Source organism: Eurosta solidaginis, chromosome 1 (genome assembly GCF_040869045.1).
Source record: "Eurosta solidaginis isolate ZX-2024a chromosome 1, ASM4086904v1, whole genome shotgun sequence".
NCBI classification, from domain to species: Eukaryota; Metazoa; Arthropoda; class Insecta; order Diptera; family Tephritidae; genus Eurosta; species Eurosta solidaginis.
Genome location: NC_090319.1, coordinates 315,631,318 through 315,647,597, shown reverse-complemented (window position 1 = coordinate 315,647,597; position 16,280 = coordinate 315,631,318). Strand labels below are relative to the sequence as shown.

At 35.8% G+C, this 16,280-nt stretch overlaps 1 protein-coding gene and 1 long non-coding RNA gene across 3 annotated transcripts in view; one reads left to right on the top strand and one right to left on the bottom strand.

Annotated features, from left to right (window-relative positions):
* Positions 1–16,280, top strand: part of LOC137237679 (uncharacterized) — a 480,678-nt gene that overhangs the window by 127,093 nt on the left and 337,305 nt on the right. For both annotated transcript variants that reach the window (XR_010949008.1, XR_010949007.1), the window contains exon 2: positions 10,649–10,715. This is a non-coding gene — a long non-coding RNA (uncharacterized lncRNA). The remainder of the gene's footprint in view (positions 1–10,648; positions 10,716–16,280) is intronic.
* Dop1R2 (dopamine receptor 2) overlaps positions 1–16,280 on the bottom strand; it is a 70,723-nt gene that overhangs the window by 4,934 nt on the left and 49,509 nt on the right. The gene's annotated exons all lie outside the window — the stretch shown is intronic.

The following is a 16,280-nucleotide window of genomic DNA, read 5'->3' as shown; positions in this document are numbered from 1 at the left end:
GTAATTTCCTGAGACTTTTCTATGAAATATTCATTTCCTTAGAAGGTTTGTGGTATGCCTAATGGACAAGGCTATTATTTTGAAACTAGTATATATAAGTTCGGAAGAAATTAAAGCTGCTCGTATCCTGGCCTCGCGAGGTTAAGCCTCCAGTTTTTAGGGGCGGTAGAGTTGCCAGATCTCGAGGCAGCAATTAAGCTAGTTGCTAAAAACCTTCTTGCATTTGTCAAGAGGATAGAGTTATACAATAACATAAGCCCCGGTACCTGATTTTTCAATTTAGTTGCAAATATATTCTGGTAACGACATGGACACATTCAGTCTATGCGAGGTGTTTATTGACCGGCAGATCAACATAACCAGGCGTTTTGTACGCGTGGTCGTCAACCGATTTTTTTAATTTCCAAAATTAATATGTCATATTTTTACCTTTGGGCTAGAGAGGAAAAAATCATTTATTTTATTAATAAATACCACATTAAAGTGTGATAGGTTTGATTCTTCGAACGCTTAAGTCTTAAGGATACACACCCATTGTGAACAGAACCCACTGGGAAACAGGGAATCCTTATAAGGATGGATCGAAATTCGATGACGGAAGTACGGGAGCCGGCATCTATGGGCCGAACTTCAAGAAATCGACACCAAAGGGATTCTACACCACCATATTTCAGACAGAAATCCACGCAATAGGAGTTTGCGGTAGAGAATGGAGAGGCTCATCCTCGAAGAACACCTACATTAGCCGTGTTTTTTTACACGTATATATATATATCTACGTGTGCGCGTAAAAAAACGCTAATCCTCACTTAGATAATATTTAGAAGACCCATCTAGCGGCAGAATATGTTTTACTGAAAAGCGGAGACACAAACCTATGTTTTAGGTCTATGTATAACCGATAGCTGAATCGGTTGCGGTGAAAAGTAGACACACACCATTTGTAGAGTTAATATATAGAATTAGTGTAGAGGTGAAACATAGACACATATTTCGGTTGCATCTGAGTAAAAGGTATTGAAATTTGAAATTTAGGAGAACTATCCTATCACACCGTATGCCCAGGGTTCGCACCCCGGGCAAAGCAACATCAAAATTTTATAAATAAGGGTTTTCAATTAGAAGAAAATTTTTCTAAGCGGGGTCGCCCCTCGGCTGTGTTTGGCAAGCGCTCCGGATGTATTTCTGCCATGAAAAGCTCTCAGTGAAAACTCATAGGTCCCGTCCGGCCAATTTGTAGGGAAAATCAAGAGGAGTACGACGCAAATTGGAAGAGAAGCACGGCCTTAGATCTCTTCGGAGGTTATCGTGTCTTACATTTATTTATTTTAATTTTATGCGCAGCAATTTCAGAAGAGTAGATAAAGTTTAACTCTTAGGAGTCAATATAAAGTTTAAGCGTAAACGCATATAGATGTAAAAAAAACACGGCTATTATATCGAATATCCAGGCGGCCCTGCGTGCCTTGAAATCCTACACAATTACATCTATGCTAGTGGATGACTGCATTGAAATCACTAATGACCTGGGAGCCAAAAATAAGGTTTTGTTAGAGGGTGGGTTCCCGGACATCAGGGATATAAAAGTAATGAACACGCAGACTACTTAGCAATGCAGGGCGCTACAGCAGCATTCTATTTTCTATAGCGGTTTTGTGGACTCACAAAAGCACACACCAGGGAAACCAGAAGTAACATAGAAACAAAATAATTCATATGTCACTGGGTTGACTGCCCAGAGCAAAGACAGGACAAACTGTTTATACTTCCGTCAACGAAGGTATCAGCCAAACTCATTAATCTAAGCAGGGAGGACCTAAGAACTCTCACTGGGTACTATACGGGGTACTGTGGCCTACGATACCACTTAAGCAAGTTAAATCTATCCGATACTCAAATTTGTCATTTCTGTGAGCTGGAGGAATGCGTCGCTCTGGCAAGACAGAGACTCTCCCATCTATTCGGTTTGACCCTATGTGATATGGAGTAAAAAGCCTGAGAGGTACTTGGATACATTAAAAGCCTCCACATACAAAATTAGGCTGAAAAGTTATGCACAATAGATCTACACAAAGGTCGCAGTGCTCCCAGGCCTAATAATAATAAAGATACACATTTTTGAAAAAACAATGCACACTAGACTGAGTCGAAAAAAAAAAGTTGCTAATGTCCGCCCTTAAATTTGAAGATTATGTTGAGAGGGTTTCGGAAAAATTTTTTTAATTTTTTTTTGATCCTTCGAAATACAGCCAAAAAGGTTTTTTAACTGACTTAATCATGTGAAAACGTCTTCATAGCTTAAAAGGACATTAAACGGAAATGTGAAGCTTCTCAAGGCCAAAATAATGACATATCAATTTTAAAATCGGACGTCAAATAACCAAGTTACAACGAAAACTCTTTTTGGCTGTATTTCGAAGGATCAAAAAAAATTAGAAACAATTTTTCCGAAACCCTCTCAACATAATCTTCAAATTTAGGGGCGGACATTAGCAACTTTTTTTTTTTTTTATGGGGACCAACCCAGTCTAATGCACACTATAACAAGCAATATTCTTTTTGTTACTGTTTTTTATCTCCTGCAAACATTGATTGACAGATTCGAAAGGAATTAAAAAGAAGTAAGGACGGTACTGTCTTCGTCTGTGCCGAAGACTTCATACCTTTCATGAATGGGGCTGAACAATAATCTTATCCCATTCGTAGTCTCTAAATAATGCGCTGTATAAGATAAGAAATATATAGTGAACAGATGTACATACCTAAACGATTTTAAGATAAATATAAAAAAAAAGCAAAAAACCCCTTTATCTGAACGATCGGTTGTATGGGATATATACTATATATCAGGGGCTGAAACTGTTATTCCTTTTATAATATAAATTCTTGCAAAACTATTAACTTTGGACTTTAAATATATTTGGATCAAGATAAAAATTATTTTCGGATTTTTATTTTTTGAGTCCGATAGAACTAGTTAAACTCGGACTCAAAAAATAAAAATACAGATTTTACTTTTATATGTGGACTTTTATGGAAAAAGTTCAGAAAATAAAAAGGATGCATGATTCGACATGATATTGCTATACCTGGGAACTCAAACATTTTCACATAGGACAATTTTTTGACCAGGACTTTTTCGACTCCGAAAAAAAAAATTATTATTTTCCGTCCCTGCTATATATAGCTCCGATCAAAGTGATTTTTTTATGATATCTTCTATAATATATTAGAATATATATCACCGAGTTTCACGTTTATACTTTCCATATTGCGGTAGAAATGACCAAAATCGTCTTATCTGAACGATCGGTTGTATGGGAGATATATGTTATAGTGGTCCGATCCTACCGGATCCGACAAATACTTAATATAATACAAAAATACAGCCGTGTGCCAAATTTCATTGAGATATCTCAAAATTTGAGGGACTAGTTTGTGTTCAAACAGACAGACGGACGGACAGATGGACGGTCGGACAGACGGACATGGCTATATCAACTCAGTTGGTCGCCCTGATCAATTCGGTATACCTAATGGTGAGTCTAACTTTTATATTTCTCAACGTTACAAACATCGGACTAAAGTTAATATACCATTTCATGTTCATGAAAGGTATAAGACTATTTTCCAATTGATGCAATTGGATGATATGAAATATATTAGACAACAGCCATTGAAATGCAAATTAGCATACGTATATTTAAATTTGAATTACATATAAATTCCATGAAAAAAATATTTTCATTGGAAACTTGCCTCGTTTGAAAAAAGTCATTGCAATGTATGAAGATCCATATCACCAAAGGATAATGAGCCACTTATGTTGTAGGCGCGTGATTGTAAAATGCGCTGAAATTATTTTGGGACCATTAAGATTTATTTATTGACACTTTACGTATTTGGTAAGGAGCGAACGTAAGCACATGCTAGTTAACTTTTTTTATATTCAATACGAGTATAAATAAATTATTAAAACTGTTTCTATAGTACTATTGAATAAGTTTTGGTGATGCGTACGAGAAAATTAAATTTACCCATGACAAAGACACGAAATACAGAACGCATACAAAATTTTATTATGGGACTTAAAACGAAATGGCAAAATAGAAAAAAAGATACATATAAAGCAGTATAAAATTGCAGATATTTGCGTGATTGCTTTAGCTTATTATGCATAAAAAAGTATGCAAATTTATTTATATATTGCGAATCTCGATTTCCATTTAGAATTGATCGCATAGCGACCATTCACTTAACAAAAAAGTGAAAAAAAAGCACACAATCACAAGAAAGCACAAAAAGATTTAGCGGCGTTATAAATTTAAATTAAGTAAATAAATACGTTAAAAGGAACACACATTTACACACAAACACAAGAATGCATTAAAATTTTCCAATTTAAATTACATTTCGCTATAAGCGCTTTCAAATACCGCCAGCATTGGCCAAATTTCTATGCTCTTTTAAAAGACGTTCATAAGCACATAAAACAAACAAATGTATTTACGCATAAATATTGCTTTCCATTTTTTAGATAAATAAACTTACAGTTACACATGCTAATTCACACGCATTATTTTTAGAATTACGTAAATCGTATGGACGCAAATTGCATTTCAAATTTAATTCATTATTTTTTTTTTTTCGTATTTGTTTCTAGTTTAAACGATGAGTTTATATGATCGTCTTTAGAATAGATAATTCAACTAAGAACTCGACTTCCAGGATATGCCCTGTTTTGGGAACGTCCAAAGGTAAAAGAGTCAACACGCAACACTTTTTTGTCGACCTCAAAGCAAGAGGGAAGATCTATACGAAATATGGCCGTAAAGATAGCACAACACTTAAACCAGTTCTTTTCCAAACCAAATTCAAAAGAGGGTTGCCAGAAATTCGACACTTTATATATCCACCTTTACTACTTTACTAGAAAGAACAAGTAAGCAAGGATGTAACCGAACATTACTTACTCAGCTGGGAGCTTTGGAGATAAAATAAGGGAAAATCCCCATGTAGGAAAATGAACCTAGGGTAACCCTGGAATGTGTTTGTATGACATGGGTATCAAATGGAAGGTATTAAAGAGTATTTTAAAAGGGAGTGGGCCTTAGTTCTATTATTCGAGATATCGCCATAGAGGTGGATCAGGGGTGACCCTAGAATGCGTTTGTACGATATGGGTATGAAATTAAAGGTATTAATGAGGGTTTTAAAAGGGAGTGGCCCTTAGTTGTATACGTGAAGGCGTTTTCGAGATATCGACCAAAGTGTCGACCAGGGTGACCCATAACATCATCTGTAGGGTACCGATAATTTATTTATATATGTAATACCACGAACAGTATTCCTGCCATGATTCCAAAGGCTTTTGATTCCTGCAGAACTTTTTCATTTTCTTCTACTTAATATGGTAGGTGTCACACATATTTAACAAAGTTTTTTCTAAAGTTATATTTTGCGTCAAAAAACCAATCCAATCACCATGTTTCATCCCTTTTTTCGTATTTGGTATAGAATTATGGCATTTTTTTCATTTTTCGAAATTTTCGATATCGAAATTGTCGGATTTCGCTCATTTTTAATACCAAGATAAAGTGAGTTCAGATAAGTACGTGAACTAAGTTTAGTAAAGATATATCGATTTTTGCTCAAGTTATCGTGTTAACGGCCGAGCGGAACGACAGACGGTCGACCGTGTGTAAAAACTGGGCGTGGCTTCAACCGATTTTGTCCATTTTCACAGAAAACAGTTACCGTCATTGGGGCTATGCCCCTACCAAATTTCAAAAGGATTGGTAAATGTTTGTTCGACTTATGGCATTAAAAGTATTCTAGACAAATTAAATGAAAAGGGACGGAGCCACGCCCATTTCTCAATTTTCTTTTATTTTTATATTTTGTTACACCATATCATTACTGGAGTTGAATGTTGGCATAATCTACTTATATACTATAAATATATTAAATTTTTTCACAGGAGTAACGTTCCTGCCAAATCTCATCATGATATCTTCAACGACTGCCAAAATACAGCTTGCAAAACTTTTAATTTACCTTCCTTTAAAAGTGGGTGGTTCCACGCCCATTGTCCAAAATTTTACTAATTCTCTTTTCTGCGTCATAAGGTCAACCCACCTACCGAGTTTCATCGCTTTATCCGTCTTTGGTAATGAATTATCGCACTTTTTCTGTTTTTCGAAATTTTCGATATCGAAAAAGTGGGCGTGGTTATAGTCCGATATCGTTCATTTTAAATAGCGATCTGAGATAAGTGCCCAGGAACCTACATTTCATCAAGATACCTCAAAATTTACTCAATTTATCGTGTAAACGGACAGACGGACGGACGGACATGGCTCAATCAAATTTTTTTTCGATACTGATGATTTTGATATATGGAAGTCTAAATCTATCTCGATTCCTTTATACCTGTGCAACCAACCGTTATCCAATCAAAGTTAATATACTCCGTGTGCAAAGCACGCTGAGTATAAAAAGGTGTAAGAAGACTTGATATTTCATGGTGCTTCAAGTCTTTATCCGAGGCAAAGTCGGTGCGACATCATCATTAAAGCCGTTCCGAAATAGTCCAGAAAATAATCTTGCAACAGTCTGAATTGATAAAGCCTATATTTTCGCAATGATCCCGAGATAGTCCCAAATAATCGCAAAACAGTCTCGAAATGATAAAAAACAGTTCCTGCAAACGATGTGACATAGCTGAGAAATTTCCGTAAGTAGTCCAACGAAAGTAGTGAACCGATCCATAAAATATCCGTAAAAGGTACCGAAACGATCCTGTAACTATTTCTAAAACTGCTTACTTTTCCACGATTGTTTAAATGGAAATCTACGTATATGAAGCACAAAAATAAAAAATATTTGACGCGATTTACCTCCGGAGAAATTGATGCCGAGCTTCGCTTCTACTTTCCGGCTTTTTCCTAAAATTTGGCGGGGCGTGACCTACATGTTCTGTGCCGACTCTGAACTATTAGAAGATTTTAATGGCAGAAATACACTCGAAAACTTTATTCTAATTGAAACAACTTTTTTAAAATTTGTGATGTTACTTTGCCCGGCAGTTGAACCCAAGACCTTCGATGTGGTATGCGGAGCACGCTATGATCACACCACGACGGCCGCTGTGTTATTAGCGAGAAGATTCGGATGCTCATATGTCGGGAGGTCTGGAGGTTTGTTTTAGTGACTCGATAGGTACACTCAGGATCTGTTCGAAAACTACCCGTAAATGATACAAAAATGATTAAAAAACATTCCGGTATGGCTCCAGATATATCCCAAAAATTACCTAGAAACAACCCAGAGGTAGTCCCAAAACGATCCACAGATGGCCTCGAAATCTAAGTGGTTCCGAAATGATACCGAAATTATTCTGTAACAATTTTAAAAAACTTTTCCAAAATTATTCCGACCAGAATCTATATTAACACTGAGTGAGTCATGAACCATACACGAATTATGGATGTGAGGGTTGGGATGTTTTAATGTTAATTTTTCGATATGGCGATGTCGAAGTGCTACTTTTGAGACTCCATCACTGCCGAACTGCAGAATTAATTCGAATGAAAATTGAGTCACAGAAAGTAAATAGTCTAGAAGCATCTACTGCACATAATGCAATAAAAACATCTGGGAGTGTCCTGAAAATAATTTTAACTATAAATCATGCCGATATTATTACAAAAACGTTTGCGAAATTATTGCAAAATTATATTTAAAAACTCCAGAAATTCTTAAGAAATCTAGAAATAGAGGGGCTTCATAAGGGGTCAAGATAAGTGCGTCTTGCGGCAAATGAGGCCACGTCACTCATGAGGAATATAAATTTGAGAACCAGCATTAACAGCAAAACTCAAACGGAGAATAACTCTTGCCCACAAGTGCTACTTTAGACTGAGAAGGCAATTGAAAAATAAAGTCCTCTTTCGACGAACAAAAATCACACTCTATCACTCTCTGTCAAGAGAAGATGAAATCGCTCTTCATGTGTTGAAAAGAAAAGTTCTCGGGAGGATTTATAGTCCTGCCCCTGATTCTGGCGTGAATCGAAAGAGGTATAATTATGAGCTATATGATGTTTGCACATATATGAAGATAGTGCAGTGAATAAAAACCTAAAGGCTTCGCTGGCAAGGTCATATTATACGAATGGACAAAGACGTTCCGGCCAAAAAAGTATTTCAGTTTACACCGCAGTTTGGAACAAGAGGAAAGGAGAAAGACTTCACCTCCGTTTGTGCTCCTGATTTCCGTCAGTTATCGTAAAATGGTTTATATGGCGTGACTTCTTGCGAAACGGCCAAAATCGCTTAGGCGGTAAAGTGCCAATTAATTAAGATGATGCAATAAAACTCAACATAATACCAAATTGCTTCAAATGTGATTCCGAAACAATAAAGATACAGAGAAATTTCTGATATGATGGCTGAAAAATGGGGAGTCCCCAAATAAAGTGGGAGGTATGTGACTCTACTCACTTTTCTAAAACTGATCTCTTACAACTCAGTCTTTATGATTCCTATACCCAATAACATTGATCTAAGTAAAATAGGCTCAGATTTATAAACGGTTCTAGAGGCGGAGAGAGGAAGAAGTTGTGTGCCATTCACGTATGTATGAAATAAGCTCCGAATTAAAATGTTGAAAATAGATTTGAAAAAAATGTCCAGGCTAAACGCACAAGAAATGCGAGAAGTGATATAACCGCGCAACCCCAACCCCAAAAAATCCTTAAAAACTAACTGCCTGTCCTTTATATGCCTCAAAGAAAATTTTAACAAAACTTTTCGTATTCATCATTCAATCAGTACGTATTTCTAATGCAAGGGTATATGCATAGTTTTAAAATTACAGATTTTTACTGAAGCTCTCTTTTTATTTACTTGTGCAATAAAGTTTTAGTATATGCGCATTACACACTAAAGACCATGTGTTAATTTCCAAAAAAAGTTCCACAGTAATTATAAACAAGTAAGGACGGGACTGTCTTCGGCTGTGCCGAAGACTTCATACCTTTCATGAATGGGGCTAAACAATAATTTTATCCCATTCGCAATCTCCAAATAATGCGCTGTATAAGATAAGAAATATATAGTAAACAGATGTACATACCTAACGATTTTAAGATAGATATAAAAAAATGGCAAAAACCCCCTTATCTGAACGATCGGTTGTATGGGATATATATTATATATAGCTCCGATCGAAATGATTTTTGCAGGAAATCTTAAATGAATCACCACGTTTCACGTTTTTATATTGGAAACTATGGGAGAAATGGCCAAAAATCTTTCTATCTGAACGATCGGTTGTATGGGATATGTACTATATACATATAGCTCTGATCAAAGCGATTTTTTCATAAAACTTCTATGATTTATTAAAATATATATCACCGAGTTTTACGTTTATACTTTCTAAATTAAGGGAGAAATGGCCAAAAATCTTTCTATCTGAACGATCGGTTGTATGGGATATAACTATGTACAGCTCCGATCAAAGTGATTTATTCAGGATATCTTCTGTGATATATTAGAATATATATCATCGTGTTTCACGTTTACACTTTCTAAATTGCGGCAGGAATGACCAAAATCGTCTTATATGAACGATCGGTTGTATGGGAGATATATGTTATAGTGGTCCGATCCTATCGGATCCGACAAATGTATAATACTGTAACGAATATTAGCAGCACTAAGGCGATACTATCATCTCTAAGCCGATGCTAAGTAGTGACTTGATGCACATCAATAATTCAATCATTATGTCTGCACATATGAACATACACGCAGCAGAGAAGCAACGCACAAACACATGCATATATCTTATCTGAGTTGCTCACAAGAGAGGGCAATAATTTGTGGAAGTATTACTCACGTAGTTATGGCTGATGATTATGTAGCTGATAACTAACTAGTAAGTTTTAGAATGAAAAAGCCTAGAAGTATGCAACGAGAAATCAAAAAGTATAAAAGGCGCGACAGTAGTGGCGCAGAAAGTCAGTTTAATTTAAGTTATCAATCAGTTGAGTTAAGAAAGCTTTCAGTAAGCGAAGTGTTATTGTGAAGTACTTTAATAAAGGCCATTTTTGCATTATTGAAGATTGGAGTTATTTATTCAACAGTTTAGTGATTCGAACTTAGCAGAAGGTTGCAAATAAGAGGGTTTGCAGTAAAATCGTTACAATATAATACAAAAATACATCCTTGTGCCAAATTTCATTGAGATATCTCAAAATTTGAGGGACTAGTTTGCGTTAAAAAAGACAGACGGACGGAGAGACGGACATAGCTATATCAACTCAGTTCGTCGCCCTGATCAATTCGGTATACTTAATGGTGAGTCTATCTTCTATATATCAACGTTACAAACATCGGACCAAAGTTAATATACCATTTCATGTTCATGAAAGGTATAAAAATTTGCAATAGTTTGGTAATGCCAATTATACGCAACCGCAATTTTAAATTTTTCCGCTAAACCGCAGTTTTAGTTTTAATTGCACTCTCTTAAGCGTTCATATAATACACCATTACCATTGAGGTTTGTTTACATGCATCAAGTGTTAATTTAAATAAAAAAAGGTTTTAATGCTCATAACGTTACCTTTTCGTTGTAGATGTATTCAGCTATCGATGCCACTCACGATAAAGTCGACAAATCGAAAATTTTTGAAAATATTATTGGTAAGTTTTTTACTCACAAAAATATCGATAGTTTATAAGTATTGTTGCTCATTTTTACAAATTAGTTATTTCGAACTATCAGAGCTCATTGAGTATTTGTTATGTTTCAGAAAATTATCGAAACTATCGATGGCAAGATTATCCATATTTTATCAACACTAATAAACTGTTTGTTTGCTAATGTGTCTTAAATTCAGTAGGCTAAATATTTTTTGATTAACTAATAACACTTTTTGTTGATTGCGTACGTCTAGGCGTATGAGTAACATTTTCCCATGTAACGGAGCAATGTTGTCACTGTAACAGTGCTTCGACCCATCCAATAGGTGCGACCAATCACAAATTGTCATTAATGTCCTCTAACGGGATTCCAAGGAAACTTGCTGTTTCAACAGGGGTGGACCATAACGAGAGGGGTGTTAGAGCCGTTTGTCCCACAATACAGTTGAAGAGATGGTTGGTGCCATGTGGGGACACATTGCAAGCAGAAGCATTTTTTATGTCGGGGTTGAGTCTGGATAGGTAAGAGTTTCACCTGTTACAGTACCCAGATCGAAGTTGAGCTAGAGTAACGCGCGCTTCCCTAGGGAGAGTGCCTTGCTCCTCTGATAGTTTTGGGTATTGGTCTTTAAGTACTGGATTCACCAGGAAATTCTTGGCATAGAGGTTCTAGCTTGTGCTTTTTAGCTTCATATGGCTGTGTTCTCAGGTGCCGTATTTCCTCATATTGCTTATGGAGTTAACCCTTTAAGCCCCCGGGCGATGTAGGCTCATCAATCAGATGTATGTTAAGATGTCCAGGTTTCTGGGTATTCAACAGAAACTGTTTGGTTAGCATTTCATTTCTCTCCCTAACTGGGAGTATTATCACCTCATTATGTAGATGGGGTTCTGGGGACATAAGAAGACAGCCCGTAGCGATTATGAGAGCGGTATTTTGGCAGGCCGGTATTTTCTTCCAGTGAGTAGCCTTTAGGCTTGGCGAACATATCGGGGACGCGTAGCATGCAATCGGCTGGCAAATTGCTTTGTAACTGCTAATGAGCGTACTGCCGGAAAGAGATTTGAGAATTTTATTGCGGCTCCGGATTTTCGGTATAATTGCGGCTGCATGCTCTGCAAAATGTAGATCCTGATCGAAGGCTACACCTAAGATTTTGGTCTGTAAAATAGTCGGTAGCGTGGTGCCGTCGATGTGGATGTTCAACATGGTCGACATTTGGCGCGTCCATGATGTAAATAAGGTTGCCGATGATTTAGTCGCTGACAATGTCAGGTTTCGCGAGGCGAAGAAACAGGAGAGATCAAGGAGATAGCTGTTACTTTTGTTACAAAGCTCATCGATCTGTAGGCCTGGGCCTGTGGCCATTATTGTGCAGTCATCGGCGTAGGGAACGATGTGACTTCTTCTGGTGGTAAGGGTAGCTTTGATATGTATAAGTTAAATAAAAGTGAGGATAGGACACCACCCTGTGGCACCCCGTGTTTAATTCTTCTTAGTTTGGATGTTATGTTCCTGAATTGTACCGATGCTTGCCGACCAGACAGGTAATTTGCGGCCCACCTCTTAAGACTTGGGGGAAGGTGAAACCCTTCCAGATCTTGCAGTAACGTGCCATGGCTGACCGTATCAAAAGCCGTTGACAGGTCTAACGCAACAGGCACTGTCCTAGGGTGGGGGTTTTGATTTAATCTACAATTTAACTGAGTACTAATAGCATTTAGCGCGGTGGTTGTTCTATATAATTTTCGGAAGCAATGCTGATGAATGGTAGTTCTTGGCTACTGGCGATAGGAGTGATAGGACGTTAAGAATCTGCTATTTTAGCTGGTTTCCAAGGCTTTAGGAGATGGAACACCTTAGCCATTTTGTATTTTTCGGGGATGACAAAGGTGGAAAGGGACAAGTTGAAGACATGCGTGGCTATGTCCACTGGGCCCACTGCATTAGATGGAGCATTGTAAATATGTTTAGTACGAAATATTATCGATTTGATTCAATGAAGTATATATATAGAAAGGACTTCAAAAAAATTATTGATGCAGTTTTTGATTTTTAAATCACATAAAAGTTGAATAAGATATTTTATATTTTTATAAGTGATGAGTTTTGGGAACTTTCGGTCGACTTGTTGGATCAGTCTGAATCACAAACAGAAATACTATGAAATTAACTACGTTTAAACAAAACCGGCAAAGGGACTAAAACCAAAAGCTATAATAAAGACGAAACTAAAACTAGGAATAGAACTGAAACTGAATACGCAATCGACGCTAAAACCGAGCCTGGGGCCGATCTTGAAACCAAAATTGCACTATAACTGAGCCCATACTGAATCTCATACCGTCGTTGAGATTGAATATAAAATTAGAACTTATTCGGAATCTAAACCTTAACAGAACTCGAAACTTTCATTGAAACTAAATCCGAAATAAATTACAAAATTTAATTCCAAATTAAAACCTAAACCTAGGTAATTCTATACGACAGCATGACACTCTTAATACACGTCCCAAACTATCGGGAGGAGTGTCAAAAGATGCACTTTCGACGCAGAATCGCGAATCCGGAAACGAAAAATACAAAATTTGCTTCTGCGAGGAAATATTTGCAAAAGAAATTGAAAATTTGCATGTGGTCGTTCTACACAGGAAAAAAATTTGGTTGACTCTTCTCTGATGACAGAGATTTGCAACTCCCAAATTTAAAAATCTTGACGGATTGCTTTTATAAAGTAAGGGAAACAGGGAATAGATCAGCGAAAATTGTAGTAGAAAATTACCTTTAGTAGTATGTTAGTGGTGATAATAAATTTGTAAATGCCAACAGGTCTTGGGAAAATAATTCATTTGCTACTAAATATTTCGTGAATTTATAATGAGTTATGTTGATTTGGTCATTCTTTTAGAATTTGTTTTAAAAATGTCGTTCGTTAGAATTTTATTCAAAAATACACTATCTCAAAATTTTTTTCAAAAACCCCCCTATCTGAGCATAAGTTCAATGCATTTTGACGTAAGAGGAAGTTAATAAAAAGCATTCTGATATAAGGCGTTCTTCAATCTAATTCTAATATAGGGCGCTTTTGTGACAAATCCTGAAATGGTAAATAGGATAGATAGCAGACTGTAAAAAAAAGTACCAGCAAAATCGCAAGTATTAGTACCTCAGTACTTCGAAAAATGAGTACAAGTATAAGTATCGAAGTACATGTACTTGAATTTTTGAAGTACAAGTAAAGTACTTGTAAAAACTTTCGAAGTACTTCTGCAAGTATTGAACAGTTTTGAAGCCGATTAACTAATATTTTTTAACAATAAGCTCAACTACTGAACAAATCGGTATTTTCCACAAATATGAGATCTTGTATGATATTAAAATTTTTTGTAAATCATTCGCTAATTGAGTCGTTAATCCATGATTGAAGAAGAGTTTTACAAGTATCTTAATGATACATCAACAGATTTCAATATGCTGCAGAGTTATACCCTTATGAAGGATATATCACTAAAAATGAATACGCCCTTAGCTTCATCCGCCCCAGTAGAGCGTTTATTTTTCTTAGCAGGCATTGTTTTGTAGTCCAATAAGGCAATCAATGACGGACTTTTCATTTGAAAAGCTAGTACTAATGATGGCAAACACAAAACTACTGTAATATTGTTAGCTGTTGTACAATTTATACAATTTATTCTTATTTAAGATGTTTTTTTTACTTCTTGTTACTTTCTAATCTGAATTTTACTCATATTAAATAAAAATTTTATATTAGATGTTGCACATTTTGATTTTCCATTTACGAATCAAACTGACATATTTTATCAGAAAAAGTACTTTTGTGTACTTGCAAGTATTTCGTAAATATATCTACTTGTATCTTCGGACTCGAAGTACATGTACTGTAGTACTTACACTTTGTGCTTAGATTTGAAGTACTTGAGTTCTTGTACTTATTTTGTACTAGTACAAATATGTACTCAGTATTTTACAGGTATGATAGATAGGACGATTTTGAACAGGCAGTCCCGCGAGCTGGTACTCTACTCAGCAGCTGCATTGAACTAACAAAAAAATAAAATAAACGAAAATCGCTTATTGTCTTAGAACTTTATATTACTTCCTTGACTTTGACAGAAGAGTTAAGCTTTTGTGCGGTCCTGATACACAGGGTATATTCACCTTTCTATTCTGAAATTTCGGAAAGTTATTTCCGTTAAGTATTCATGGAAGTGTTCCAGATAAAATATTCAAAACAAGTTTGTTTGGTACTATCTCACGAGGTGGTGTCCGTACTTTTCATAAAACACCTATGTTCACCCAAAGTAATAGATCATGGCATAGTTACCACATTCATCATAAAATAAAAAAAATTATTCTAAGGTATTATGAAGTTCAGTACTTGTCGAGTATTTGTAAAAAGATTGCTTCCTTTTTCTACTATTAATATTTTTCGAAAAATCGCAAAGAAAAAACATAGATAACGGATGTCAATTTGATTTGGGAGCAAAATGGCTGCAACTGCCAAAAAATACGTCAGCCGAGCAAACGTCTTGTGATTGAATCATGCTTAATAATATTTTTTCTTTATTTAATAATTTGAGAAAAATTTAAACAACGGGACATCAGGACGGACAAGGCGACAGATATTTCGATTATACCTTGTAAATCTCTTCAAAGCCTTTTCTCCCGGGAGTGGGAGTCAAACCCGCACTCCTACGATAGTTGAAATCGTTACAAACGAATTCAGCTACGTCATGCCTTAGTTGTTGTAAAGTTTTTCCTAATTGCCTTCTCTCGCATATATTATCTTCTACACATCACATAATTCGTATGTAGTTATGTGTTAAAGTTATGCATGTTTGTTAAGGCGGTTTCAAAGAAACGTGGTATTAATACTGTTTTTGTTCTATTTATGGAACTACAATGAATTAACCAAATGTTGTTTGTTTATATGAATTAATCGGGGATTGCCCGTATTGCTTTAAATGTGTGAAAACATTTATTTCAATCAATTTTTAATTTATTTAATAATTTGGGAAAAATTTAAACAACGTGATATCAGGACGGACATGGCGACAGCTGTTTCGATTATACCTTGTAAATCTCTTCAAAGTCTTTTCTCTCGGGAGTGTGAGTCGAACCCGCACTCCTACGATAGTTGAATTCGTTACAAACGAATTCAGCTACGTCATGCCTTAGTTGTTGTAAAGTTTTTCCCAATTGCCTTCTTTCGCATATATTATCTTCTACACATCACATACTTCGTATGTAGTTATGTGTTGAAGTTATGCATGTTTGTAAGGCGGTTTCAGAGAAACGTGGTATTATTGATGTTTTTGTTCTATTTATGGAATTACAACGAATTAAACAAATGTTGTCTGTTTATATGAATTAGTCTCCAAATTTTCTCCAATATTTTATATTATGAAAAGTTTTTGTTTTAACGGCCTATTCGAAACGAGCTCAGGCCAGAACAATAATTTTTGGTAAAGATTATTGTTTTTTTTTTTTTTAATTTTTCTAAATTTAAAAAAATGGAATTTTGTTTTTGGAATAGTAAGTAG